A 27,120-nucleotide genomic window follows, 5' to 3' on the forward strand; every position below is an offset into this window, starting at 1 on the left:
CAAATGCTCACTGCAACCCTGCCCCCATTGCACTAGTTCAGAGGTGGACCAGTCGATCTGGGGATTGTGAAGCCGGAGCCAGGGTAACCCAAGGACTAAATCAACAGAAAGGTTTTCTATTACCAGAAAAGAACACACCTCAGAATGTACTGCCCCTACAGGAAAGACTAGTTCAGGAGTTCTCATACTGTTTAACCCCAGTGACAACGAAGTGGAATTAATACCCGAGACCCGGATCGGAGGTTTCAACGGTAATAGACATGCAGACATAGACTTGACAAATTCAAAATTAATGAAGTTTGCGGCAGCCCCTGAGTCAATGAAGGCCCGACCATTGAGATGATGAGCATTGTGCGAAATAGAAAAAAGCAAAAGCAATTTAGAACATTCAGGAAGTACCTGAGCCCCTATGCACTCGCCAAGGAGGGGAAGTTTTCCGGCAACTGTTTCTTGAGACAGTGGGCGACTAGAGATGAGCGAGTACACTCGCTAAAGGCAATTGCTCGAGCGAGCATTGCCTTTAGCGAGTATCTCCCCGCTCGAGACGGAAGGTTCGGATGCCGGCGCAAGGGAGCGGTGAGTAGCGGCAGTCAGCAGGAGGGAGCAGGGGGGAGAGAGGGAGAGATATCCGTTCCGCCCCACTCTCCCCCGCAGCTCCCTGCCCGCTGCCGACACCCGAACCTTCCGTCTCGAGCGGGGAGATACTCGCTAAAGGCAATGCTCGCTCGAGCAATTGCCTTTAGCGAGTATACTCGCTCATCTCTATTGGCGACCCAATGACCTGAACCTCCACAATAAAGGCATAATCAGTTCCTGAGTTGGAATTTCTTGCTTTGCTTTGGGCACATAGAGCCTACTTTAATCGCCTTGACTTCGTTGGTAGCTGAGGTCATGGACGGATTCTCAGACCGGTTCACAGGCCGTTCGGTCAGAGCCTTGCATCAGGTCCTAAGATGATGGTTGGCCTTTACTGCGATAGTCATAGCCTGCTCTAACGTCTCAGGTTCTGGGTGCAACAACAACAGATCTTTTATGGACTCAGACAACCCCGTTAGAAATAAATATTTCAGAGCACGGTCATTCCATCTTGACTCCACACAAAACTGACGAAACTGAGAACAGAACTCTTCCATGGAGCGTCTTTCCTGTCGCAGATTCAATAACTTACTTATGGCGTACCCCGCCCTATCTGGCTCGTCATAAAAGGCACTGAAGATGAAATGTGGCTGGGTCTTTCAGCATGACAATGATCCCAAGCACAACACCAGGGCAACGAAGGAGTGGCTTCGTAAGAAGCACTTCCAGGTCATGGAGTGGCCTAGCCAGTCTCCAGATCTCACCCCAATAGAAAACCTTTGAAGGGAGTTGAAAGTCCATGTTGCCCAACGACAGCCCCAAAACATCACTGCTCTTGAGGAGATCTGCATGGAGGAATGGGCCAACATACCAGCAACAGTGTGTGCCAACCTTGTGAGGACTTACAGAAAACGTTTGACCTCTGTCATTGCCAAAAAAAGATATATAACAAAGAATTGAGATGTAACTTTTGTTATTGACCAAATACTTATTTTCCACCATAATTTGCAAATAAATTAGTTAAAAATCAGACAATGTGATTTTCTGGATGTGTTTTCTCATGTTGTCACTCATAGTTGAGGTCTACCTATGATGTCAATTGCAGGCCTCTCATCTTTTTAAGTGGGAGAACTTGTACAATTGGTATCTGACTAAATACTTTTTTCCCCACTGTAAATGACCTCTCTTTTTTCATCCAGTCAGTATATGCATTTACACTAAATGATAATTGTTCAGATTCTCGCTGGATCACAGGAATCCCAGCAACAATTTTTCCCTGTAAAAGCCCCTTAAACTGACATTGAAGTGACACAATGCTCCATCCTTGAGTGGGGTACTATGTAATGGTTATAGGACACCCCAATTAGTTTCCAACCATCCTATAGCAGTAACAACCCTCTACCGTGTGGAATGACCAGAGGAAAGAGTTATGCTCTTGGCCACTGGTTGCATTGTGAGGTCTGAAATTCTGTTGTACCTTCTCTGCGTCTATGGGACACACAAAGATTGCAAAAAAAAAGCAGCACACTCTCCCAGGCATGCCTCAGCAAAAATACAGACACACGTTGGAATGGTAATTTGAGCACAACAGTTCTTGACTCAGTTTCTGCTACAGTTCGACTACTTACCAAAACCATAATGCTACTGGTCCATTAGGACGTGTCCAGTTCAAGTGCAGGAAGATGCTTCTGATGAACGCACTGCGAATTAACTTGGCAGATAAGTAGCAAAACAAAGCTAATAATATATAAATAAGTATTGCTATAACTGTACTGACCTCGAGAATAAAGTTAATAATGTATCTTGTTTTTGTTCCAGAAAATTCTGCCCCCAAATTTTGCAACTATCTACACAACGGTGCAACATGCCGGCACAATGATAGGTCAACAGGCAGCTGTTGCAGGAGGCCCCTGTGCGAAAATACTGAAATACTGCAGGTGTGTGGCTGCACAGGGCGCTAAACGTTCAAATAGTCATTGAAAACAGTGAATCTGGGGTATAACTGTCCTCGTACACACCGACGACGATAGGGCTCTGAACGGCAAAGTGCTCCCCTGGACGGAGTTCAGTAGTTTGTAGCTGAGCTAGAGGTTGGCATGGTGTGGCGAAGGGGTGGATGTCTGGCCACAGGCGTACTTTGTGGAACATTATATCATAAATAGTTCTACATATTTTAACAGATCATTTGTTGAAAGTTTTGTGTAGGTGGTGGAGGCTGACTGCGACTGTCCCCAGTGTACGGATCATCTAGTCTTCCCCGATACCTTTGTTCACAGCTTCTAATATCAGCCTTTTGCAGTGCCCTACCTGGGCTTCCTCCATTTGGTTCAGTTTGCCCACCATAAACATTGCAAATTCTTCCAATTTGGAATTCCCACTTTGTAGCAGCTTTTTGGCACCGTAAGAGCACATTGATTTCAGTGGGCTCTTGCGGCATGCAAATGCGCTTGAGATAGAACATGTTGCATATATTTTTAACGGGATCACACATAGCGTTAAAAAATGCGCTCACGTGAATGAACCCATTGAAACACAAGCGCTGCGGAATAAGTTGGCACTATATGAATAACGATTAGAATTATTAAAGCAGGATCTATTCACTCTGTATTACATGCGCAAATATGCAGCGGAAGTTCGGCCATGTGAACCGGTCCTAATATAGAGGAAAAAGGGAAACATGAACCATTACATACACGAAAAGTGATTTCAGCTGCAGTAAGACCTAAGTTCTAATCTACTCAAGTTAGAAGAAAATTGCTGCTACAGTTCACATAAGTTGCTGTTTCGTTCACCTTGGAACACGGCCGCATACAGTACTGAAGGCAAGTGAAACCATGTGGCGACTGAGCACATCCGGTTCACGCACCATCATTTAGGAGCACAAACATGTGCTTAAAGTTTGAAATAAGAACTACATAATCAAGTGTCAGGGTAATTCTGCGTACAGCACCAATCACGCCCATCCTAATGCCCCGTTGCCGGCGGTAAAGAAATAACACCACACACGGAGGTCTGGTAGAGTTCTTCACACGGGGAGTAACTGCGCACTTTATTGCAGGTTATATGCTGTTTTATAACCCTTGCTGTGTCACTAGGAATGCGTGACTGTCTTATTGTCCTATTGGCTCAAATCCACCACATATCCATATATGTAATGTCCGCAGTTCCGCCTGAGGCAGGGTTAATCATATAGGCAGTTAAGTTAATCATTATCCAGGTGAGACACTTCCAGTTTCCAGTCTTTTTGCAAGGAGTTACGAAGTCAGGCATTCTGTCCTTCTTGTTGGCTTCAGATTACATCTCTCTGTTCTTGCAAAACTCTTTGTAATATCTACTCAATTATCATTAAAGTCCATATTAAGTTTTTCCATTACAGTATTGCATAGTATTAGCACACATATAAAAAAGGAAGGAAATATAGCAATATATATATATATATATATCTTCTACCTACATGCACATATATTTCCCTCTCACAAGGACTGTAAATCACGGCTGTAAAAAGCAGGCTGTTGCTAAGGCTGGCTTCACATGGGTGCTAAAATTGCACGAAATCTATGTGTTGTGAGGTGCACAAATCTCACATAAATATAAACCCCAATCTTTTGAATGGAATCATACACATGAGCGATATTTTTGTCCAAGGCACCGCAATGCGATGCGATGCAGGAAACAAATTGCAACATGTCCTATCTTGTGTGTGCTCTCGCATTGTCCATTGTTTTCAATGAGGCCGGCGGCAACAGTACATCCTATCCTAGGGGCACCCGATGTGATGCAAGACCTCCCATTAGAAACAGAAGTGATGCAAGGCTGTTTTGCCATGAGAACACCACGCATCTTTGAGGATTTTACATGGATGGTGAGCGCAATATGGGGGCGGGATTCATGGCTCCATACCGCGCTCACCAGTGTGAAGTAAGCTTATCAGAGGAGGAGCATATAAGAGCTATAGCAATAAAAAAAAAGTGAGCGTGTGAGCTGAGTGAGTATATGTGGCTGTCTTATAAATGTACCGACTTCTAAGTGTATTGTTTCAGAAGTGTGACTTGGGATCAATGACTTTGGAGACATTGATTTTCGAAGAGTCACTTATTTAATTACTGCCTATTTAAATTTTTGCATATATATTTAGATTTTTTTTGTCTAATCTATCTATACCCATTTAGAATGTGCTCCATAAATTCTTCCAAACTGAGGAAATTAAGTAAACACATGCAAGAGCTAGGTTTGGTAGACGCCTGGCGCTTACTATACCCAACAAACAGAGACTACTCCTTTTTCTCGCAGGTACATCGTACCTACCAAAGACTAAACTACCTCCTAGTATCACCTGGACTCCTCACCTCACTAAAGGGAGCTAAGATAGATTCAGCAACAGTTTCTGACCATGCACCAATCCATGTAAATCTTTGCTCTCTGCGACGGCAGCCTAGGGAGTGGAGATGGAGGTTAAACCCCTCCTTATTGGATTCTAGGGAGGATGCTTCCTCCCTATCCACACTAATCGAGGAGTATTTTCAAATCAACTCAGAAGGTGAAGTGAGTACCCCCATGGTATGGGAGGCCCACAAAGCCTATGTCAGAAGCTTATTGATAGCTTTGGGCTCCAGGGTCAAGAGGAAAAATCAAAAAGAAATAGACGATAAACTCACACTAATAGCCCAATTGGAACAAAAAGTCAAGTTTTCCCAAACCCAGTCCCTACTAGGACAACTATCTGATCTAAGAAAAGACCTTCAGTTTTGCCTCAATTCTAAATTTAACAAAAAACACCTGTATTGGAAACACACTGTCTACGCCCAAGGCAACAAGGGGAGCAAGCTTACTTCTTCCCTAATTAAAAAAGCTAGAGCAAAAAATACAATCTCAAAAATAAAAAAAACAATCAGGGAAAGTGGTTACTTCAACCACAGAAATTGCAAAAGAGTTTCATCTCTACTATTCGGACTTATACAACCTCCAAAGCCGCCCAACCCCCCCCCCCCCCCCCCAAAGACATTCCCAACTCAAAAAAAATAATAGACACCTTACTACAACAACTACCTTTACCAAAGCTTACCGACGAGGAAGTGGACTCCCTATTGATACCTGTGTCCCAAGAAGAGGTTAAAGAAGAGTTTAAAAACTTAATAGCCACATGCCCTCCCAACAAAAGCCCTGGACCAGACGGTCTATCCCTGCCCTACTATAAAACCTTCCAATCAATACTAATCCCCAAACTAACCACATTGTTTAACAACCTCTTGACGGGAGCCTCCCTCCCTAGACAAGCACAAGAGGACCACATAACGCTAATCCACTAGGAAAACAAGGACCCGGAGCTCTGTAGTAGCTACAGGCCTATATCCCTCATCAACTTCGACGTTAAGCTATGGGCGAAACTTTTAGCACAGAGGCTTGGCAATTTCATCTCAAGGCTCATCAACGTATAACAAGCAGGATTTGTCAAAGGGAGGGAGGGCAAGGACAATAGTCGTAGACTATTACACGCTTCACGATACGCCCAACTCCATAATATTCCCCTAGCACTTATTGGAACGGACGCCGAAAAAGCGTTTGACCGAGTTAACTGGTGTTATATGAAGTCTGTGCTACTACACTATAATATACCTCCAGAGTTCGTAACGGCGATCTTTTCCCTATATGCTTGCCCATACGCTAGACTTAAAGGGAACAACAAATTATCCCCATCCTTTGAAATTAAAAATGGTACGTGGCAGGGCTGCCCCCTCTCCCCTTCCCTATTCATATTGGCCCTGGAGCCCCTTCTGCTACAAGTTAGACAAGATCCAGACATAGCGGGACTGTCTATCGGAAACGATCTCCTCTCCACCGCGGCCTTCGCGGACGACATCGTCTTCCAGATTACAAACCCCGAAATAGGCCTCCCCAGGTTGGTAGACTTGCTGAATGAGTTCGGTAAACGCTCTAATTTCAAAATTAATTTTGATAAATCTATAGCATTAAACATCTCCATTCCTGAGGCAAGGTGCAGGGGGTGCAATAATAACTCCCCATTTAAATGGTTGGAAACATCTATGGAATACTTAGGGATCAAGATACCCAAGAAGATAAAAGACATATTCGCAGCCAATTTTATCCCCCTGCTAGACCAGGTTAAAAAACTGTTAGCAAACTACGACATACCCCTGATATCTTGGTTTGGCAGAAGGAATATTCTGAAATCCTACATCCTACCAACAATCCTTTACAGGATAAGGATGCTACAAATTTATCTCCCCCCAAGCTTCTTTAAAACCCTGCGCTCGGCGTTCACAGACTATGTATGGAGGTACAAGAGACCAAGGCTGGCCTACAGCCTAATGACAAAAAGGAGGTTTGAAGGAGGCATGGACCTCCCGAATGTATTAGATTACTTCCGGGCCTCACAGCTGGGCTACTGGATGGACATGGTCCAACCAAAAAGAGACCCTCTCCTGTCTAAACTGGCCACAACCCATGACTATAGCGGTTCTATGGAGGACCTGTGGTATCCAGAAAAGAATAGATACAGAGCGAAGGACTTTAACCCCCTTCTGAGAGGCCCCTGCGAGGTGTGGGACGGCCTGAAAGAAAATCTAGCTCCCAAACCCTCTCCATCCGCTCCATTGAGCTTGATCTGTAGACTAATAGATCTGCCACTAGACTCAGTCTCCACTTCGGTATGGGGGAAAATTTAAAGATATTACAGTTGGAGACCTGCAGGTCTTCGCCCACCTACCAGCACAGGAGATAATAAGTTCCCTGCTTCCGGCTTGGACCCCCTCCTTTCTCCTCCGAGCCACAGTTGAAAGAGTTATAAGAGAGTTTCTTAGGATCCATAAATCAACCAGACCCCGAACCCCTTTTGAGCGCTCATTGGTGGAATCAAACAAGAAAAATCTCTAACTTGCGTCAACAATTCATCATACCCCACCCCTCATCCAAACCAACCTTTATGACCACCTGGGAAAAGGAACTGGGAATATCCTTGTCACAGGGAGACATTAAAAAAATCCTAATCACTTCTTTTGGCCTCTCCCCATGCGTCCTATCCCAGGAATCCCACTACAAACTCTTGATAAGGTGGTATAGGACCCCGCAGTGGCTCTATGCATACAAGTTGGCACCTCACAACAAATGCTGGAGATGCAACACCGAAGAAGGCTTACTACCTCCACATTTGGTGGTTCTGCAAGAGACTGATGCCCTTTTGGAAAGGAGTGGGCGAAGTGCTGGGGAAAATCAAACAAGACTTCACGCTAACGCCAGAAATAGTGCTTCTATGGAAAACGTCTCCTGGGTTTCACCCGCAAAGAGATAAGCTGATAGCCTGCCTGCCTGACGCCGCTAAGGCCCTGATCCCCCTGCACTGGTGAATCGAGATACCCCCTTCCTTATCTCAATGGAAGGAGAAAGTAGATATGATCTACAATCTAGAGGAACTCGGAGCTGGCAAAACAACTGCTACGATAAATTTATAAAAATTTGGTATCCCTGGCGTGACCTGAGACTCCTGCAGCAGTAAGAAGAGACTCTCCCCTCTTCTCTTCTCTCCTCCACTGCTCCTCTCGTTTCTTCCCTACCCCCCCCCCCCCCTGTATGTACCACCCCCCTTTTTTTTTTCTCCCCCATTAACACTATTTCTCCTGAAGAGATGATGTTTTAACTTGAAAAGTTACGGGCGTTGACACAGATTCCCTTTGTGCCCCGCCTGCTTAGGGCTGGTAAGACCTGGCGCCAAGCCCGTTGTTTGTCCCTGTTGTGCCACACTGCGACGACAATCTCTGTATTTACAGTAGACAGTAAAACTGAATGCACCGTCTAGCCTTGACAGAGCATAGCCGTATGTGATTTCCCCTGTTCCCCCTTCTTTTTTCTTTCTGTATCACAAAAATCTTTGAATAAAAATTGATTTGAAAAAAAAAAAAAAAGAATGTGCTCCATGAATGACAATGCCGTCCAGTGTACATCTTGTGCCATGTATACCGTCCTTCACCAGCTGGGTGCATACTGCTGTACTGGATGTGAGCATGCTGTGCATTTGAAAGCCCAGATCCTGGATCTAAATGCGCACATTGCATCAAGGAGATCCATTAGCATCATGGGAATGGTAAATATGGGGGTGGATGGTAGTTCAGGAGTGCGGGATGAGCAGGCAGCTAGCTGGGTGACAGGAGTGGTAGAGGGGAGAGATCCAGAGAAGCTAGTGCTGAACTGGAACACCACAACAAGTTTGCAAAGTTGGCAGATGATGAGAAAGCCATTACATGATTAGTGCTGCTGCAGCATGACATGCCCTCTGAGCACCAGGGGGATGTATACTCCTGTAAGAAGGGGAATAGGAGTGCAGGGCAGGCTAGACAGGATCTGGGAGTGGGAGAAATAATTATTAAGGGGACAGACAGGACAGGCCCAACACTGCAGTGCAGGAGTGCATCTGTACCCGATCGTCAGGCACATCGGGTGCAGATGCACTCCTGCACTGATCCTCAACAAGGACCCCAAGGAGAAGGCAGAAAGGGGTTTTAACCCTTTCTGCCTTCTCCTTTACACATTACATAGCGTTCAATTAGCACTATGTAATGCAGGAGATTCTGCCCGGCGATCATGTGACCGCCGGTGTTACCTGACCTTTATTAAAAACCGAGCAGTGTGAGCAGGTCCTGTCGTGGATGGCAGAAAGTGCATCTGGCAATCTATCGACTACCCTGTCTTCTACGCCGTCCACTGCTGCAACTCTGAATCCTCTAGCTGCTGCTCCTCCTTCCTCCCAGCCTCCTCACTCCATGAAAATGACACATTCTGAGGAGCAGACAGACTCCCAGGAACTGTTCTCGGGCCCCTGCCCAGATTGGGCAACAATGGTTCCTCTCCCACCGGAGGAGTTTGTCGTGACCGATGTCCAACCTTTGGAAAGTTCCCAGGGTCCGGGGGATGAGGCTGGGGACTTCCGGCAACTGTCTCAACAGCTTTCAGTGGATGAGGAGGACGATGACGATGAGACACAGTTGTCTATAAGTGAAGTAGTAGTAAGAGCGGTAGGTCCGAGGGAGGAGCGCACAGAGGATTCGGAGGAAGGGCCGCTAGACGATGAGGTGACTGACCCCACCTAGTGTGATAAGCCAACTGAGGACACGTCTTCAGAGGGGGAGGCAATTGCAGCCGCAGGACAGGTTGGAAGAGGCAGTGGGGTGGCCAGGGGTAGAGGCAGGGCCAGAGCGAATAATCCACCAGCTGTTTCCCAAAGCACCCCTTCGCGCCAAGCCACCGTGCAGAGGCCAAGGTGCTCTAAGGTGTGGCAGTTTTTCACTGAGACCGCGGAAGACCGGCAAACAGTGGTGTGCAACCTTTGTCGCGCCAAGATCAGCTGGGGAGCCACCACCACCATGCGCAGGCATATGATGGCCAAGCACCCCACAAGGTGGGATGAAGGCCGTTCACCGCCCCCAGCTTGCGCCACTGCCTCTCCCCCTGGGCCCCAGGAAACTGAGGCTTTCAAAAACATGATGGCGGCGGCGGCAGCCCCGCGCAACTCTGTCCCCAATCGCCACTATTTTTCACGGTGTGCCATCCCAGCCCTGCACGACCACGTCTCCCGCAACATTGTACGCACCCTCACCAACTCGGTTACTGGCAAGGTCCACTTAACAACCAACACATGGACAAACACAGGCGGGCAGGGCCACTATATCTCCCTGACGGCACATTGGGTGAATTTAGTGGAGGCTGGGACCGAGTCAGAGCCTGGGACTGCTTATGTCCTACCCACCCCTGGAATTGCGTGCCCCAGATCGGTGCTGGTTTCTGCGGCGGTGTATGCCACCTCCACTAAACCTTCCTCCTCCTCCAATGCAACCTCTACCTCGCAATCAAGACGTGTCAGCAGCAGCACGTCGCCAGCAGCCGGTGTCGCGCGGCAGCATAGCGGTGGGCAAGCGTCAGCAGGCCGTGCTGAAACTACTCAGCTTAGGAGAGAAGAGGCACACGGCCCACGAACTGTTGCACGGTCTGACAGAGCAGACCGACCGCTGGCTTTCGCCACTGAGCCTGCAACCGGGCATGGTCGTGTGTGACAACAGCCGTAACCTGGTGGCGGCTCGGCAGCTCGGCAGCCTCACGCACGTGCCATGCCTGGCCCACGTCTTTAACTTGGTGATTCAGCGGTTTCTGAAAGGCTACCCACACTAATCAGACCTCCTCGGCAAGGTGCGCCAGGTCAGCGCACATTTCCGCAAGTCCAACACGGACGCTGCCACCCTGCGGACCCTGCAACATCGGTTTAATCTGCCAGTGCACCGACTGCTTTGCAACGTGCCCACACGGTGGAACTCTACGCTCCACATGCTGTCCCGGCTGTATGAGCAGCGTAGAGCTATAGTGGAATACCAACTCCAACATGGGCGGCGCAATGGGAGTCAGCCTCCTCAATTCTTTACAGAGGAGTGGGCCTGGATGGCAGATATCTGCCAGGTCCTTGGAAACTTTGAGGAGTCTACCCAGATGGTGAGTGGCGATGCTGCAATCATTAGCGTCACCATTCCCCTGCTATGCCTGTTGAGAAGTTCCCTGCAAAGCATAAAGGCTGATGCTTTGCGGTCGAAAACGGAGGCGGGGGAAGACAGTATGTCGCTGGACAGTCAGAGCACCCTCATGTCTATATCTCAGCGCATTGAGGAGGAGGAGGGGGAGGAGCGTGAGGAGGAAGAGACAGCTGGGCCCACTGCAGAGGGTACCCATGCTGCTTGCCTCTCATCCATTCAGCGTGTATGGCCTGAGGAGGATGAGGAGGATCCTCAAAGTGATCTTCCTAGTGAGGACAGCCATATGTTGCGTACAGGTACCCTGGCACACATGGCGGACTTCATGTTAGGATGCCTTTCTCGTGACCCTCGCGTTACACGCATTCTGGCCACTACGGATTACTGGGTGTACACACTGCTTGACCCACGGTATAAGGATAACCTTTCCACTCTCATTCCCGAAGAGGAAAGGGGTTTGGGAGTGATGCAATACCACAGGGCCCTGGTGGACAAACTAATGGTAAACACTCTCCAAGGCCTTTGCCAGCTTTATGGCTCCCCAGCAAGACTGTGTCACACCTCCCCAGTCCAGGCCGAGTCGGAGGGAGCACTGTAAGATGATGGTGAGGGAGTACGTAGCGGATCATACCACCGTCCTCCGTGACGCTTCTGCTCCGTACAACTACTGGGTGTCAAAGCTGGACATGTGGCCTGAACTCGCGCTGTATGCCCTGGAGGTGTTGGCTTGCCCTGCGGCTAGCGTCTTTTCAGTGAGGGTGTTTAGTGCAGCTGGGGGAATCATCACGGACAAGCGTACCCGCCTGTCAACTGACAGTGCCGACAGGCTTACACTCATAAAGATGAACAAAGCCTGGAATTCCCCAGACTTCTCTTCTCCACCAGCGGACAGCAGCGCTACCTAAAGACCTTTGTCAATCTGTGTATGATATTCGTCCTCCTCCTCCTGAAACCTCTCGTAATCACCGCGAATGGCCAATTTTTCTGTGGGCCAAAAAGCTCATATAACTTTTCTAAATAATGTTTATACGTTTCAATTCTCATTAAAGCGTTAAAACTTCCACCTGAACCTATTGTTTTTTTAGACTGGGCTGCCTCCAGGCCTAGTTAAAAATTAAGCCACAGTACGCTAAGCGATTAATGGGTTTCACCTGCCCTCTGGGTTGGGCATGGGCAACTTTTTGTGGGGTACATTTGTACTGTCGGTACACCAATTTTTCGGGCCCTCGCCTACAGTGTAATCCAAGTAATTTTTATGGGCTTCGCCTGCACTCATGGTGCACCACTGTGTCTGGGGTTTGCCGACACTTTTGCTACAGAAATGTAACTCTGTTCTGCCTACCTATACTACTTTATGTACCGCCGGTGGCTTCCTGGGACCGACCCATGCTGTCGGTCCACACGGAGTTGTACCTGCCTGTGTCTACTTATAAAGAACCCCAGTCTGACTGGGGCATGCAGTGTGGGCCGAAGCCCACCTGTATTTAATCTGACGTTAGCTCAGCTGTGCAGGGCACTGCAATGGGATGTATTTATGTACCGCCGGTGGGTTCCAGGGAGCCACCCCTGCTGTGGGTGCACACAGAATTCCCATTGCGGAGTTGTACCTGCCTGTGACTATTTATAAAAAACCCCAGTCTGACTGGGGCATGCAGTGTGGGCCGAAGCCCACCTGTATTTAATCTGACATTTGCTCTACTATCCGGGGCACTGCATTGGGACAAACTACAGGAGCAATACAGCGCTAATGAGACGTGCACAGCTACGCTAGCATTGGAGTCCGCTGTAGGCCCGCGATTGCTGAGGGTTTGTGCAGAGGCCTATGTCCTGGGTGCAGTGAAAGTCCGCTTCCAGCCTAGGATTGCTGAATCTGTGGGCCGAGGCCTATGTCGTGGGCGCGGTGCAAGTCTGCCATGTTTGGCCGCTCAGATCAATTTGTTGTTCATGTTTGGGGTTTCCTAGGACCCGCCTATGCTGTTGGTGCAAACTTAGCTCCCATCGCGGTGTTTGACCTGTCTGGCACAAAGACACTGACTGACTTGGCTTTCCCCTGCAGTGTCGATTGAGCTATGTGACACCTTGACAGAATAAATACTGTGTGGCACATGGATTCCCCATTGCTATGCCCACGTTTGCAGCTCCTGACGGAGGTGGCACAGGATTGAATTTCTCTTCTGTACAGCATTGTGGGCTATCGCTCCGCCCCTTTTAAAGAGGGTCGCTGCCTGGCCCTGCCAACACTCTGCAGTGTGTGCCTCCGGTTCCTCCTCATGGCAGACGCACTTATAAATAGACATGAGGGTGGTGTGGCTATGAGGCCAGCGTGTGGCATGAGGGCAGCTGAAGGCTGCGCAGGGACACTTTGGTGTGTGCTGTGGACACTGGGTCGTGCGGGGGGGGGGGGGGGGGGGGTTGGGCAGCATGTAACCCAAGAGAAGAGGCAGGGGTGTGTCCCGCAGGCAGTGCTTGTGCTTAGTTGGAGGTAGTTTGGTGCTTAGCTAAGGTGTGGCTTACTATTGAGGGTTTGTGCAAAGTAAAAATTGTTAGGGGAGGGGGCCACTCTTGCCGCTATTGTGGCTTAATAGTGGGACCTGGGAACCTGAAATGTTGCATGTTGCCCCTTGCCTGCCCTATCCGTTTCTGTGTCGTTTCCATCACTTTCTTGGGTTTTGCAGATTTTCACCAATGGAAACCTTAGAGAGCATCGGCGATATACAAAAATGCTCGAGTCGCCCATTGACTTCAATGGGGTTCGTTTCTCGAAACAAACCCTCGAGCATCGCGGAAAGTTCGACTCGAGTAACGAGCACCATCTCTAGTGTTCACCAAGCAGTGTATCTAACTTGTTGACTTTACACTTTGGTTTGACACAATTACAAAGATACCAAATTTACATAGTCTTTCTATATTTTACTACTTTTGCCTAGACAAATAATATAACTTTAAGGCCAGTTTCACACGGTCGAAAATCTCGTGCAAGACTTACAAATCTTGCGTGAATATGCAATCTATTCTTTTGAATGGAGTCATGTACACGAGCGATGTTTACTCATTACAATGTGGTGGGGGAAAATTCCTGGCATGCTCTATCTTTAGATGTTCCTCGGAACGCCTTGCGCATTGATTTCAATGGGCCCTTTGATGCATGCCTCTCCAATCCCCTGCAATGTACATGCGAGTGAGATGCGAGGTTTCCATTGAAACCAATAGGGTACACTTCCGATCCTCTATCGTGTGTGAACTGAAGTGAGAGGACTGGAATTTCACAGAGGCATTTCTGTCTGAAAGTGGCCTTGCATTCTGCGGGTAAATCGTGCGTCCACGAGTGCAATATTGGGCCGAGTTTCTCAGACCTATACCATGCTCTTCTGTGTACGGGTAGCCTAAGAATACAAAAGTGTCACCATCCTCTTAGAGTCATGGTATTTTTTCTGTCAGTGTGTGAGGGCTTGTTTTTTCCTGCATGAGTTATATTTTCCATTGGTACCCAATGGAGAAACAGGCAACTTTTTGCTTTCACCTCTTAAATAGCTTGTCCCCTTAACCCCTTAAATGACCATCTGGTCCTGTGACAAAAGTCTGTCTTAGGACCAGAGGATGGGGTATATTACCTACCACTGTTCCTCTGTACAGGTCTTCCTCCGATCCGCTGCCTCTAGGTCCTGTTTTTAAATGTCCAAGATTGCAGCTGCCATTTTTAGCTATATAATGCACACTGTGCACTGCTTTCTGATTGGCCAATTCTGAACACGTTCTGATTAGTATTGTTTGCTGGTGACAACTCTAGGAATAACCAAAGAGAAAAAAAATTGGTTCCCTCTATTGGCCCCTGATCAGACCCACCAAAATTAATCAGGACCTAGGACTTGTCCATCAGAAGTGTACCAGTGGGCTGGAGGCCTGAGTGGCTTGTTCATTACAAGAGGACTAGTGGACTTGTGGCCAAAAGTGTTTAAAGTGAGGGCGGTTGAGATGCTACATAGCTAATGTGAATGCATGGAGAATGTCCTTAGAAGGAAACGATGACTTGACTTAGAGAACACATGAAAGTTATTATACTTAAAGGCAATTTCAAATCAAAAAGCCATAGAAGCCATGTAAGCACTGTTAACACTTTCAACAGAGGCCTAAATTCTTCCAGAGGATTCATGCATGACTGGAAAGTATGAGAAGTCCATAGCAGAGATAACACTATGGCCTGGTGACCCCCTAACACTAATTCAGAGACCATAAGGCCTCCCTCAAACAGATGATTTTTCACCACTTAGCACTGCGCAATCAGCACAGCGCTGAACGCTGTCAGAGGCTCCCATTGTTTTCAGTCGAGGCTCTCAAACAGCCTCTGATAGTCGCTGATCAATGAGGTGATTTAAACTGTCGCTTTGCCGCGTTAATGTGTGAGGGATGCCTTAACCCCTTAGTGTGGAAGCCTGCTTGCGCCTTAGTGACGGAGCCAAATTTTGGAAATCTGACATGCGTCGCTCGAGTAATGTGCCTTAGCCGAGTATCTCCCTGCTCGTCCCTAAAGATTCGGGAACCGCTGTGGCTGACAGGTGAGTTGCGGCGGGGAGCAGGGGAGAGCGGGCGGGAGAGAGGGAAAGATCTCCCCTCCGTTCCTCCCCGCTCTCCCCCCGCAGCTCCCCGCTCCGCGGCGGCCCCCGAATCTTTAGGGACGAGTGGGGAGATACTCGGCTAAGGCACATTACTCGAACGAGTAGTGCCTTAGCGAGTATACTCGCTCATCCCTATTAAAAACGCATCGCCCAAAAATAGCGCAGCACAAACTTGCGATTTTTGTTTTTAACATTAGAAAGTCCCATTGACAATCGCGTGAAAAAACGCAGCGATATCGCAGCGTTAAAAAAACGGAAGTGGGTGGGAACCCTAACATAGCATAACTCCGTAAAGGCTTTGTACGTCCAAGAGATTCTGACATTATTTTTCGCCACATGTTGTACTACATTTAGGTTGTATAAATAGACCGGTAGAATTTGTGTTTATTTATTAAAAGTGCCAAAATTGGGAAAATTTTGAAAAAATTGTCATTTTTTTTACATTTTTAACTATAATATCTCAAATATGTGCAAACATACTGTGCAAATGTTTGACGAGATATCTATTTCAAACTGTTTACTTTATTCTGGATGCACATTTCATGTTTTTTTTAACCATTTAGGAGACGTACAAATTTAACAATAATTATCAATATTTTGGGTAACACTTTGTTTTCCTGCACCAAGCCAAGATTGCAAAGGCTCATGAGTGTCAGAATGATAGAAGAACCTACAAATGACCCTATTTTAAAAACAACACCACTTAAAGGGGTTGTCCCGCGGCAGCAAGTGGGTCTATACACTTCTGTTTGGCCATATTAATGCACTTTGTAATGTACATTGTGCATTAATTATGAGCCATACAGAAGTTATAAGAAGTTTTTCACTTACCTGCTCCGTTGCTGGCGTCCTCGTCTCCATGGAGCCGACTAATTTTCGCCGTCTAATCGCCAAATTAGCCGCGCTTGCGCAGTCCGGGTCTTCTTCTTTCCTCAATGGAGCCGCTCGTGCTGGATGCCAGCTCCTTGTAGCTCCGCCCCGTCACGTGCCGATTCCAGCCAATCAGGAGGCTGGAATCGGCAATGGACCGCACAGAAGCCCTGCGGTCCACCGAGGATGAAGATCCCGGCGGCCATCTTCAGCAGGTAAGTAAGAAGTCACCGGAGCGCGGGGATTCAGGTAAGCGCTCTCCGGTGTTCTTTTTTAACCCCTGCATCGGGGTTGTCTCGCGCCGAAAGGGGGGGGGGGGGGTGTTGAAAAAAAAAAAAACAGTTTCGGCGCGGGACAACCCCTTTAATGTATTCACTGAGGGGGTCAGGAGGATTTTGACTCCACAGTTTTCTTTTTCAAGAATTTATTCAATTTAGAGGAGAAAAAATAAAATGTCATAATTTTTGCGAATATGTCATATTACAGACACATTTTGTTCCATAGTACTCATGAAAATGAGGATTGACACCCTAAAATGGATCCCCCTGTTTGTCCTGTGTTCAGAAAAATACCCATTGTGGCCCTACTCTTATGTCTGGAAGCACAACGGGGGCCAAATTAAAAGAAGTAGTCGGTGTCTTTCAGAAGAGATATTTTGCTTGAAGCCCTTTTAGGCCCCATAGCACTTTTGCAGAACTCTTGAGTGGCCAAAACCATAGAGAACCCCACAAATGACCCCACTTTGAAAACTAGACCCCTAACGAATACATCTAGGGGTGTACTGTGTATTTTGGCCCCACAGTTTTTGAATGCATTTAAGCATTTGGTCATGAGGGTTGGGCTAGTCACTGTCGCTGAGGGGGTGAGGCTGGTTGTTGGGGCTAGTCACTGTTGCTGGTCGCGAGGGTGGGGCTGGTCACTGTCGCTGGGTGGTGGGGTTGGTCGCTGTTGCGGGGCAAGTTGCTGTTGCGGGGGATGGGAGTGGTCTTCGTTAGGGCTAGTTGTGGGGGTTTGTCACTGTTGCTGACCCTGTGGGGTGGGGCTAGTCGCTGTCGCAGGGGTGAAGCTGGGGGGTGGAGCCAGTCACTGTCACAGGGGTGGGGCTGGTCACTGTCTCTGGGGCTAGTCGCGGCGACTAGTCGTTGGGGGTGGGGCTGATTGCCTGGCGGTGGAGCTAGTCATGGTCGCTGGGGGATGGGGCAGGTCACGGGTGGTGGGGCTGGTCAAGGTCACTGGCAGGTGCTTGTGGAGGGTGAGGCTGGTCGCTGGGGCTAGTCGCTGTCGCTGGTCGTGAGGGTGGGGCTGGTCACTGTCGCTGGGTGGTGGGGTTGGTCGCTGTTGCGGGGCAGGTTGCTGTTTTGGGGGATGGGAGTGGTCGACCGTTGGGGCTAGTTGTAGGGGTTTGTCACTGTTGCTGACCCTGTGGGGTGGGGCTAGTCGCTGTTGCAGGGGTGAAGCTGGGGGGTGGAGCAAGTCACTGTCACGGGGGTGGCGCTGGTCACTGTCTCTGGGGCTAGTCGCGGCGACTAGTCGTTGGGGGTGGGGCTGATTGCCTGGCGGTGGAGCTAGTCACGGTCACTGGGGGATGGGGCAGGTCACGGGTGGTGGGGCTGGTCAAGGTCACTGGCAGGTGCTTGTGGAGGGTGGGGCTGGTCGCTGGGTCTAGTCGCTGTTGCGTGGGTGGGGCTGGTCGTGAGGGTGGGGCTAGTCACTCTCACTGAGGAGGTGAGGCTGGTCGCTGGGGCTAGTCACTGTTGCTGGTCGTGAGGGTGGGGCTGGTCACTGTCGCTGGGTGGTGGGGTTGGTCGCTGTTGTGGGGCAGGTTGCTGTTGCGGGCGATGGAAGTGGTCGTTCGTTGGGGCTAGTTGTAGGGGTTTGTCACTGTTGCTGACCCTGTGGGGTGGGGCTAGTCGCTGTCGCAGGGGTGAAGCTGGGGGGTGGAGCAAGTCACTGTCACAGGGGTGGGCCTGGTCACTGTCTCTGGGGCTAGTCGCGGCGACTAGTCATTGGGGGTAGGGCTTATTGCCTGGCGGTGGAGCTAGGCATGGTCGCTGGGGGATGGGGCAGGTCACGGGTGGTGGGGCTGGTCGAGGTCACTGGCGGGTGCTTGTGGAGGGTGAGGCTGGTCGCTGGGGCTAGTCGCTGTTGCGTGGGTGGGGCTGGTCATGAGGGTGGGGCTAGTCACTGTCGCTGGGGGGGGGGGGTGAGGCTGGTTGTTGGGGCTAGTCGCTGTCACGGAGATGAGGCTAGTCGCTGTCACTGGTCGTGGGGCTAGTCACTGTCGCTCGAAAGTGGGGCCGGTCCCTGTTACGGGGTATGGGGCTAGTCACTGAAGCGTGGGGCTGGTAGTGGTGAGTGGGGCTGGTCGCTGAGGCTAGTCGCTGTCACAGGGATAGGGCTAGTCGCTGTGGGTGGGGCTGGTCGTGAGTGTGGGGCTGGGGGTGGGGCTGGTCACTGTCGCTGGGGCTGGTCGCTGGGATTGGGTTGGTCGCTGTCATGTGAGTGAGGCTGGTCGTGAGGGTGAGGCTGGTCACTGTCACTGAGGGGGTGAGGCTGGTCGCTGGGGCTAGTCGCTGTCGCTGGTCGTGAGGGTGGGGCTGGTCACTGTCGCTGGGTGGTGGGGTTGGTCACTGTTGCTGGTCCCTGTGGGGCAGGGCTAGTCGCTGTCGTAGGGGTGAAGCTGGTCGCTGGGGGGTGGGGCAAGTGGCTGTCTCTGGGGCTAGTCGCGGCGACTAGTCGCTGGGGGTGGGGCTGATTGCTGGGCAGTGGAGCTAGTCATGGTCGCTGGGGGATGGGGCTGGTTGAGGTCACTGGGGGGTGCTTGTGAAGGGTGGAGCTGGTCGCTGAGGCTAGTCGCTGTTGCGTGGGTGGGGCTGGTCGTGAGGGTGGGGCTGGGCGGTGGGGCTGGTCGCAGGGATGGGGTTGGTCGCTGGGCCTAGTCACTGTCACGTGGGTGAGGCTGGTCGTGAGGGTGAGGCTAGTCACTGTCGCGGAGGCTGGTGGTTGGGGCTAGTCGCTGTTGTTGGTCGTGAGGATGGAGCAGGTCGCTGTTGCAGGGCAGTGGGGCAGGTCGCTGTTGCGGGGGATGGGAGTGGTCGCTGGCGCTGGTTGTGGGGGTTGAGGTTGGTCGCTGGGGCTAGTCGCTGTCAGTGGGGCTGGTCGTGATTGTGGGGCTAGTTACTGTTGAAGGGGGTTTGGGCTTGTCGCAGTAATGGGGTTGGTTGATGGTTGTGAATGGTCGCTGGGGGTGGGGCTGGTCGCTGTCGCTGGGGGTGAAGTCGGTCGCTGTTGTGGGGGGGGGGGGGGGGGTGCCAGTCACTGAGGCTAGTCGCTGTCGCGGGGGTTCGGGCATATATCTATATGCCAGAACACTTCTGCTCGATTCACAACCTGATTGGCTGTTCGGGTTGGCTGATTCACAGTGATTGGCTGTTCGGGTTGGCTGATTCACAGTGATTGGCTGTTCGGGTTGGCTGATTCACAGTGATTGGCTGTTCGGGTTGGCTGATTCACAGTGATTGGCTGTTTGGGTTGGCTGATTCACAGTGATTGGCTGTTCGGGTTGGCTGATTCACAGTGATTGGCTGTTCGGGTTGGCTGATTCACAGTGATTGGCTGTTCGGGTTGGCTGATTTACAGTGATTGGCTGTTCGGGTTGGCTGATTCACAGTGATTGGTTGTTCGGGTTGGCTGATTCACAGTCATTGGCTGTTCGGGTTTGCTGATTCACAGTGATTGGCTGTTCGGGTTGGCTGATTCACAGTGATTGGCTGATCGGGTTGGCTGATTCACAGTGATTGGCTGTTCGGGTTGAATCGAGCAGAAGTGTTGTGGAATATAAATATATGCGCGGGGGGTTGGTCGTAGGAGTGGGGCTGGTCGCCGGTAGTGAGGGTGGGGCTGGTCGCCGGTATTAACCCTTTGCCAGCAGTATCTAGCTGCCCCCGCCGCGGTCACGTGATCACAAGTTAGAAAACAAATAAGTGAACCAGTTGTGTTCCTTGGAATCCATGGCAGCTCCCAGAAGTCTCCCCGTCAGCGGCGGTTCGCTACAATGTAACAGCCGCTGGGCCTCTCCCGGACGTGGGCGGGGCCGTCGGTGGGAGGGGCCGCCCCGCTGCACTCCGGTCACAACAAGTCCTGCGAACAGGTAAGAGGGGCTTCCCGGGGCCGCTGCGAGGATACAGCTGAGACACCCCGTGGGGAGACCCGGTACACCACAGCAGATCCTCCAGCATCCCTCCTGCGGCCGACGGTAGTGCTGTGCTCCTCCCTCCCCAGACCTGTGCCCCTCCCCCCCTGTACCTGTGCCCCTCCTCCCAAATGTCCGGTGTATTATGTAGCGCTCCAGAGGGGGCATTATTGCTGAGCTGGGGGCATATACGGGGCATTATTGCTGAGCTGGGCGCATATAGGGGTGTTGTGGCTGAGCTGGGGGCAATATGGCTGAGCTGGGGGCATATACGGGCATTATTGCTGAGCTGGGGGCACATACGGGCGTTGTTGCTGAGCTGGGGGCACATACGGGCGGTGTTTTGGCTGAGCTGGGGGCACATACGGGCGGTGTTTTGGCTGAGCTGGGGGCACATACGGGCGGTGTTGCTGAGCTGGGGGCATATACGGGCGGTGTTGGTGAGCTGGGGGCACATACGGGCGGTGTGGCTGAGCTGGGGGCACATACGGGCGGTGTTGGTGAGCTGGGGGCACATACGGGTGGTGTTGGTGAGCTGGGGGCACATACGGGTGGTGTTGGTGAGCTGGGGGCACATACGGGTGGTGTTGGTGAGCTGGGGGCACATACGGGCGGTGTTGCTGAGCTGGGGGCACATACGGGCGGTGTTGGTGAGCTGGGGGCACATACGGGCGGTGTTGCTGAGCTGGGGGCATATACGGGCATTGTTGCTGAGCTGGGGGCACATACGGGCGGTGTTGCTGAGCTGGGGGCATATACGGGCATTGTTGCTGAGCTGGGGGCACATACGGGCGGTGTTGCTGAGCTGGGGGCACATACGGGCGGTGTTGCTCAGTGCGGCTGTTAAAACCCTGGAGCTACAAGAAGAGTTCTGAGCGCCTCCCCACATTCCTGACTGCCCCCCCCCCCCTTACTCTGGGAGGCGGCCGTGATATTTCTAGCTCCGCCTTGTTTATGGATACAATGTTGCTCCTTACAGCTCAGTATGTGCAGTGTGGGTGGTCTATAAGCCCCCCGGCCGGACCTGTAGGTGACCTGCCATATACACGGCAGTGGTCAGTAATCGGGGTATAAACCTCACATGTATGAAGTATTGCCGCCCCCTGGAGATTAAATCCCGTCTTTTTTTGCTTGAAATGTTGGACTGTTTGGGTTCCTGCTGGAAGAATAAAGAATGTTGCACACATGATGGCCGTCACTCCTCCCCGCACACACTGGCTGCGGTGCTGCTGCATACATGATGGCGTCACTCCTCCCTGCACACACTGGCTGCGGTGCTGCTGCATACATGATGGCCGTCACTCCTCCCCGCACACACTGGCTGCGGTGCTGCTGCATACATGATGTCCGTCACTCCTCCCTGCACACACTGGCTGCGGTGCTGCTGCATACATGATGGCCGTCACTCCTCCCTGCACACACTGGCTGCGGTGCTGCTGCATACATGATGGCCGTCACTCCTCCCTGCACACACTGGCTGCGGTGCTGCTGCATACATGATGGCTGTCACTCCTCCCTGCACACACTGGCTGCGGTGCTGCTGCATACATGATGGCCGTCACTCCTCCCTGCATACACTGGCTGCGGTGCTGCTGCATACATGATGGCCGTCACTCCTCCCCGCACACACTGGCACACTGGCTGCGGTGCTGCTGCATACATAATGGCGTCATCCCTCCCTGCACACACTGGCTGCGGTGCTGCTGCATACATGATGGCTGTCACTCCTCCCTGCACACACTGGCTGCGGTGCCGCTGCATACATGATTACCGTCAATCCTCCCCACACATACTGGCTGCGGTACCGCTGCACACATGATGGCCGTCCCTCCTCCCTGCATGTACTGGCTGCGGTGCTGCTGCATACATGATGGCCGTCACTCCTCCCCGCACACACTGGCTGCGGTGCTGCTGCATACATGATGGCCGTCACTCCCCCCGCACACACTGGCTGCGGTGCTGCTGCATACATGATGGCCGTCACTCCTCCCCGCACACACTGGCTGCGGTGCTGCTGCATACATGATGGCCGTCACTCCTCCCCACACATACTGGCTGCAGTGCTGCTGCATACATGACGGCCGTCACTCCTCCCCGCACACACTGGCTGCGGTGCTGCTGCATACATGATGGCCATCACTCCCCCCCCGCACATACTGGCTGCGGTGCCGCTGCATACATGATGGCCGTCACTCCTCCCTGCACATACTGGCTGCGGTGCCGCTGCATACATGATGGCCGTCACTCCTCCCTGCACATACTGGCTGTGGTGCCGCTGCATACATGATGGCCGTCACTCCTCCCTGCACATACTGGCTGCGGTGCTGCTGCATACATGACGGCCGTCACTCCTCCCCGCACACACTGGCTGCGGTGCCGCTGCATACATGGTGGCCGTCACTCCTCCCCACACACTGGCTGCGGTGCTGCTGCATACATGATGGCCGTCACTCCTCCCTGCACACACTGGCTGTGGTGCCGCTGCATACATGACGGCCGTCACTCCTCCCCGCACACACTGGCTGCGGTGCCGCTGCATACATGATGGCCGTCACTCCTCCCCACACACTGGCTGCGGTGCCGCTGCATACATGGTGGCCGTCACTCCTCCCCGCACACACTGGCTGCGGTGCTGCTGCATACATGATGGCCGTCACTCCTCCCCGCACACACTGGCTGCGGTGCTGCTGCATACATGATGGCCGTCACTCCTCCCCGCACACACTGGCTGCGGTGCTGCTGCATACATGATGGCCGTCACTCCTCCCCGCACACACTGGCTGCGGTGCCACTGCATACATGATGGCCGTCACTCCTCCCTGCATGTACTGGCTGCAGTGCTGTTGCATACATGATGGCCGTCACTCCTCCCTGCACACACTGGCTGCGGTGCTGCTGCATACATGATGGCCGTCACTCCTCCCCACACATACTGGCTGCGGTGCTGCTGCATACATGATGGCCGTCACTCCTCCCTGCATGTACTGGCTGCAGTGCTGTTGCATACATGATGGCCGTCACTCCTCCCCGCACATACTGGCTGCAGTGCCGCTGCATACATGATGGCCGTCACTCCTCCCTGCAGTACTGGCTGCGGTGCTGCTGCATACATGACGGCCATCACTCCTCCCCACACACTGGCTGCGGTGCTGCTGCATACATGATGGCCGTCACTCCTCCCCGCACACACTGGCTGCGGTGCTGCTGCATACATGATGGCCGTCACTCCTCCCTGCAGTACTGGCTGCGGTGCTGCTGCATACATGATGGCCGTCACTCCTCCCCGCACACACTGGCTGCGGTGTTGCTGCATACATGATGGCCGTCACTCCTCCCTGCAGAACTGACTGCGGTGCCGCTGCATACATGATGGCCGTCACTCCTCCCTGCACACACTGGCTGCGGTGCTGCTGCATACATGATGGCCGTCACTCCTCCCTGCACACACTGGCTGCGGTGCCGCTGCATACATGATGGCCATCACTCCTCCCCACACACTGGCTGCGGTGCCGCTGCATACATGATGGCCGTCACTCCTCCCCGCACACACTGGCTGCGGTGCTGCTGCACACATGATGGCCGTCACTCCCTGCACACACTGGCTGCAGTGCTGTTGCATACATGATGGCCGTCACTCCTCCCCGCACACACTGGCTGCGGTGCTGCTGCATACATGATGGCCGTCACTCCTCCCTGCACACACTGGCTGCGGTGCCGCTGCATACATGATGGCCGTCACTCCTCCCCACACATACTGGCTGTGGTGCCGCTGCATACATGATGGCCATCACTCCTCCCCACACACTGGCTGCGGTGCTGCTGCATACATGATGGCCGTCACTCCTCCCTGCACACACTGGCTGCGGTGCTGCTGCATACATGACGGCCGTCACTCCTCCCCGCACACACTGGCTGCGGTGCTGCTGCATACATGATGGCTGTCACTCCTCCCCGCACACACTGGCTGCGGTGCTGCTGCATACATGATGGCCGTCACTCCTCCCCGCACATACTGGCTGCAGTGCCACTGCATACATGATGGCCGTCACTCCTCCCTGCACACACTGGCTGCGGTGCTGCTGCATACATGATGGCCGTCACTCCTCCCCACACACTGGCTGCGATGCTGCTGCATACATGATGGCCGTCACTCCTCCCCGCACACACTGGCTGCGGTGCCACTGCATACATGATGGCCGTCACTCCTCCCCGCACACACTGGCTGCGGTGCTGCTGCATACATGATGGCCGTCACTCCTCCCTGCACATACTGGCTGCGGTGCTGCTGCATACATGACGGCCGTCACTCCTCCCTGCACACACTGGCTGTGGTGCCGCTGCATACATGATGGCCGACACTCCTCCCCACACACTGGCTGCGGTGCCGCTGCATACATGGTGGCCGTCACTCCTCCCCGCACACACTGGTTGTGGTGCTGCTGCATACATGATGGCCGTCACTCCTCCCCACACACTGGCTGCGATGCTGCTGCATACATGATGGCCGTCACTCCTCCCCGCACATACTGGCTGCGGTGCCGCTGCATACATGATGGCCGTCACTCCTCCCTGCACACACTGGCTGCGGTGCCGCTGCATACATGATGGCCGTCACTCCTCCCCGCACACACTGGCTGCGGTGCTGCTGCATACATGATGGCCGTCACTCCTCCCTGCACATACTGGCTGCGGTGCCGCTGCATACATGATGGCCATCACTCCTCCCCACACACTGGCTGCGGTGCTGCTGCATACATGATGGCCGTCACTCCTCCCCGCACACACTGGCTGCGGTGCTGCTGCATACATGATGGCCGTCACTCCTCCCCGCACATACTGGCTGCGGTGCTGCTGCATACATGATGGCCGTCACTCCTCCCCGCACACACTGGCTGCGGTGCCACTGCATACATGATGGCCGTCACTCCTCCCCGCACACACTGGCTGCGGTGCTGCTGCATACATGATGGCCGTCACTCCTCCCTGCACATACTGGCTGCGGTGCCGCTGCATACATGATGGCCATCACTCCTCCCCACACACTGGCTGCGGTGCTGCTGCATACATGATGGCCGTCACTCCTCCCCGCACACACTGGCTGCGGTGCTGCTGCATACATGATGGCCGTCACTCCTCCCCGCACACACTGGCTGCGATGCTGCTGCATACATGATGGCCGTCACTCCTCCCCGCACACACTGGCTGCGGTGCCACTGCATACATGATGGCCGTCACTCCTCCCCGCACACACTGGCTGCGGTGCTGCTGCATACATGATGGCCGTCACTCCTCCCTGCACATACTGGCTGCGGTGCCGCTGCATACATGATGGCCATCACTCCTCCCCACACACTGGCTGCGGTGCTGCTGCATACATGATGGCCGTCACTCCTCCCCGCACACACTGGCTGCGGTGCTGCTGCATACATGATGGCCGTCACTCCTCCCCCCACACACTGGCTGCGGTGCTGCTGCATACATGACGGCCGTCACTCCTCCCCGCGCACACTGGCTGCGGTGCTGCTGCATACATGATGGCCGTCACTCCTCCCCCCACACACTGGCTGCGGTGCCGCTGCATACATGATGGCTGTCACTCCTCCCCGCACATACTGGCTGCGGTGCTGCTGCATACATGATGGCCGTCACTCCTCCCCGCACACACTGGCTGCGGTGCTGCTGCATACATGATGGCCGTCACTCCTCCCCGCACACACTGGCTGCGGTGCTGCTGCATACATGATGGCCGTCACTCCTCCCCGCACACACTGGCTGCGGTGCTGCTGCATACATGATGGCTGTCACTCCTCCCCGCACACACTGGCTGCGGTGCTGCTGCATACATGATGGCCGTCACCCCTCCCCGCACACACTGGCTGCGGTGCTGCTGCACATATGATGGCCGTCACTCCTCCCTGCACATACTGGCTGCGGTGCTGCTGCATACATGATGGCCGTCACTCCTCCCCGCACATACTGGCTGCAGTGCCGCTGCATACATGATGGCCGTCACTCCTCCCTGCACATACTGGCTGCGGTGCTGCTGCACATATGATGGCCGTCACTCCTCCCTGCACATACTGGCTGCGGTGCTGCTGCACACATGATGGCGTCACTCCTCCCCGCACACACTGGCTGCGGTGCTGCTGCATACATGATGGCCGTCACTCCTCCCTGCACACACTGGCTGCGGTGCTGCTGCATACATGATGGCCATCACTCCCCCCCCGCACATACTGGCTGCGGTGCTGCTGCATACATGATGGCCATCACTCCCCCCCCCCCGCACACACTGGCTGCGGTGCTGCTGCACACATGATGGCCGTCACTCCCTGCACATACTGGC

The 27,120-nt window shown here is 52.7% G+C and overlaps 1 protein-coding gene across 3 annotated transcripts in view; it reads left to right on the forward strand.

The window, feature by feature from the left end:
- The first annotated feature begins 19,520 nt into the window (after positions 1–19,520).
- Positions 19,521–27,120, forward strand: part of LOC136613054 (phospholipid scramblase 3-like) — a 40,981-nt gene continuing 33,381 nt past the window's right edge. Inside the window, exon 1 of one of the 3 annotated variants that reach the window (XM_066593877.1) lies at positions 19,521–19,553. The gene's annotated coding sequence lies outside the window, so the exon portion shown is untranslated. Of the gene's footprint in view, positions 19,554–20,573; positions 20,733–20,758; positions 20,838–27,120 lie in introns of those variants that run through there. The other 2 variants (XM_066593878.1, XM_066593876.1) reach the window with 2 other exon arrangements.

This window comes from Eleutherodactylus coqui, chromosome 2, assembly GCF_035609145.1.
Source record: "Eleutherodactylus coqui strain aEleCoq1 chromosome 2, aEleCoq1.hap1, whole genome shotgun sequence".
In the NCBI taxonomy this organism is placed as follows: Eukaryota; Metazoa; Chordata; class Amphibia; order Anura; family Eleutherodactylidae; genus Eleutherodactylus; species Eleutherodactylus coqui.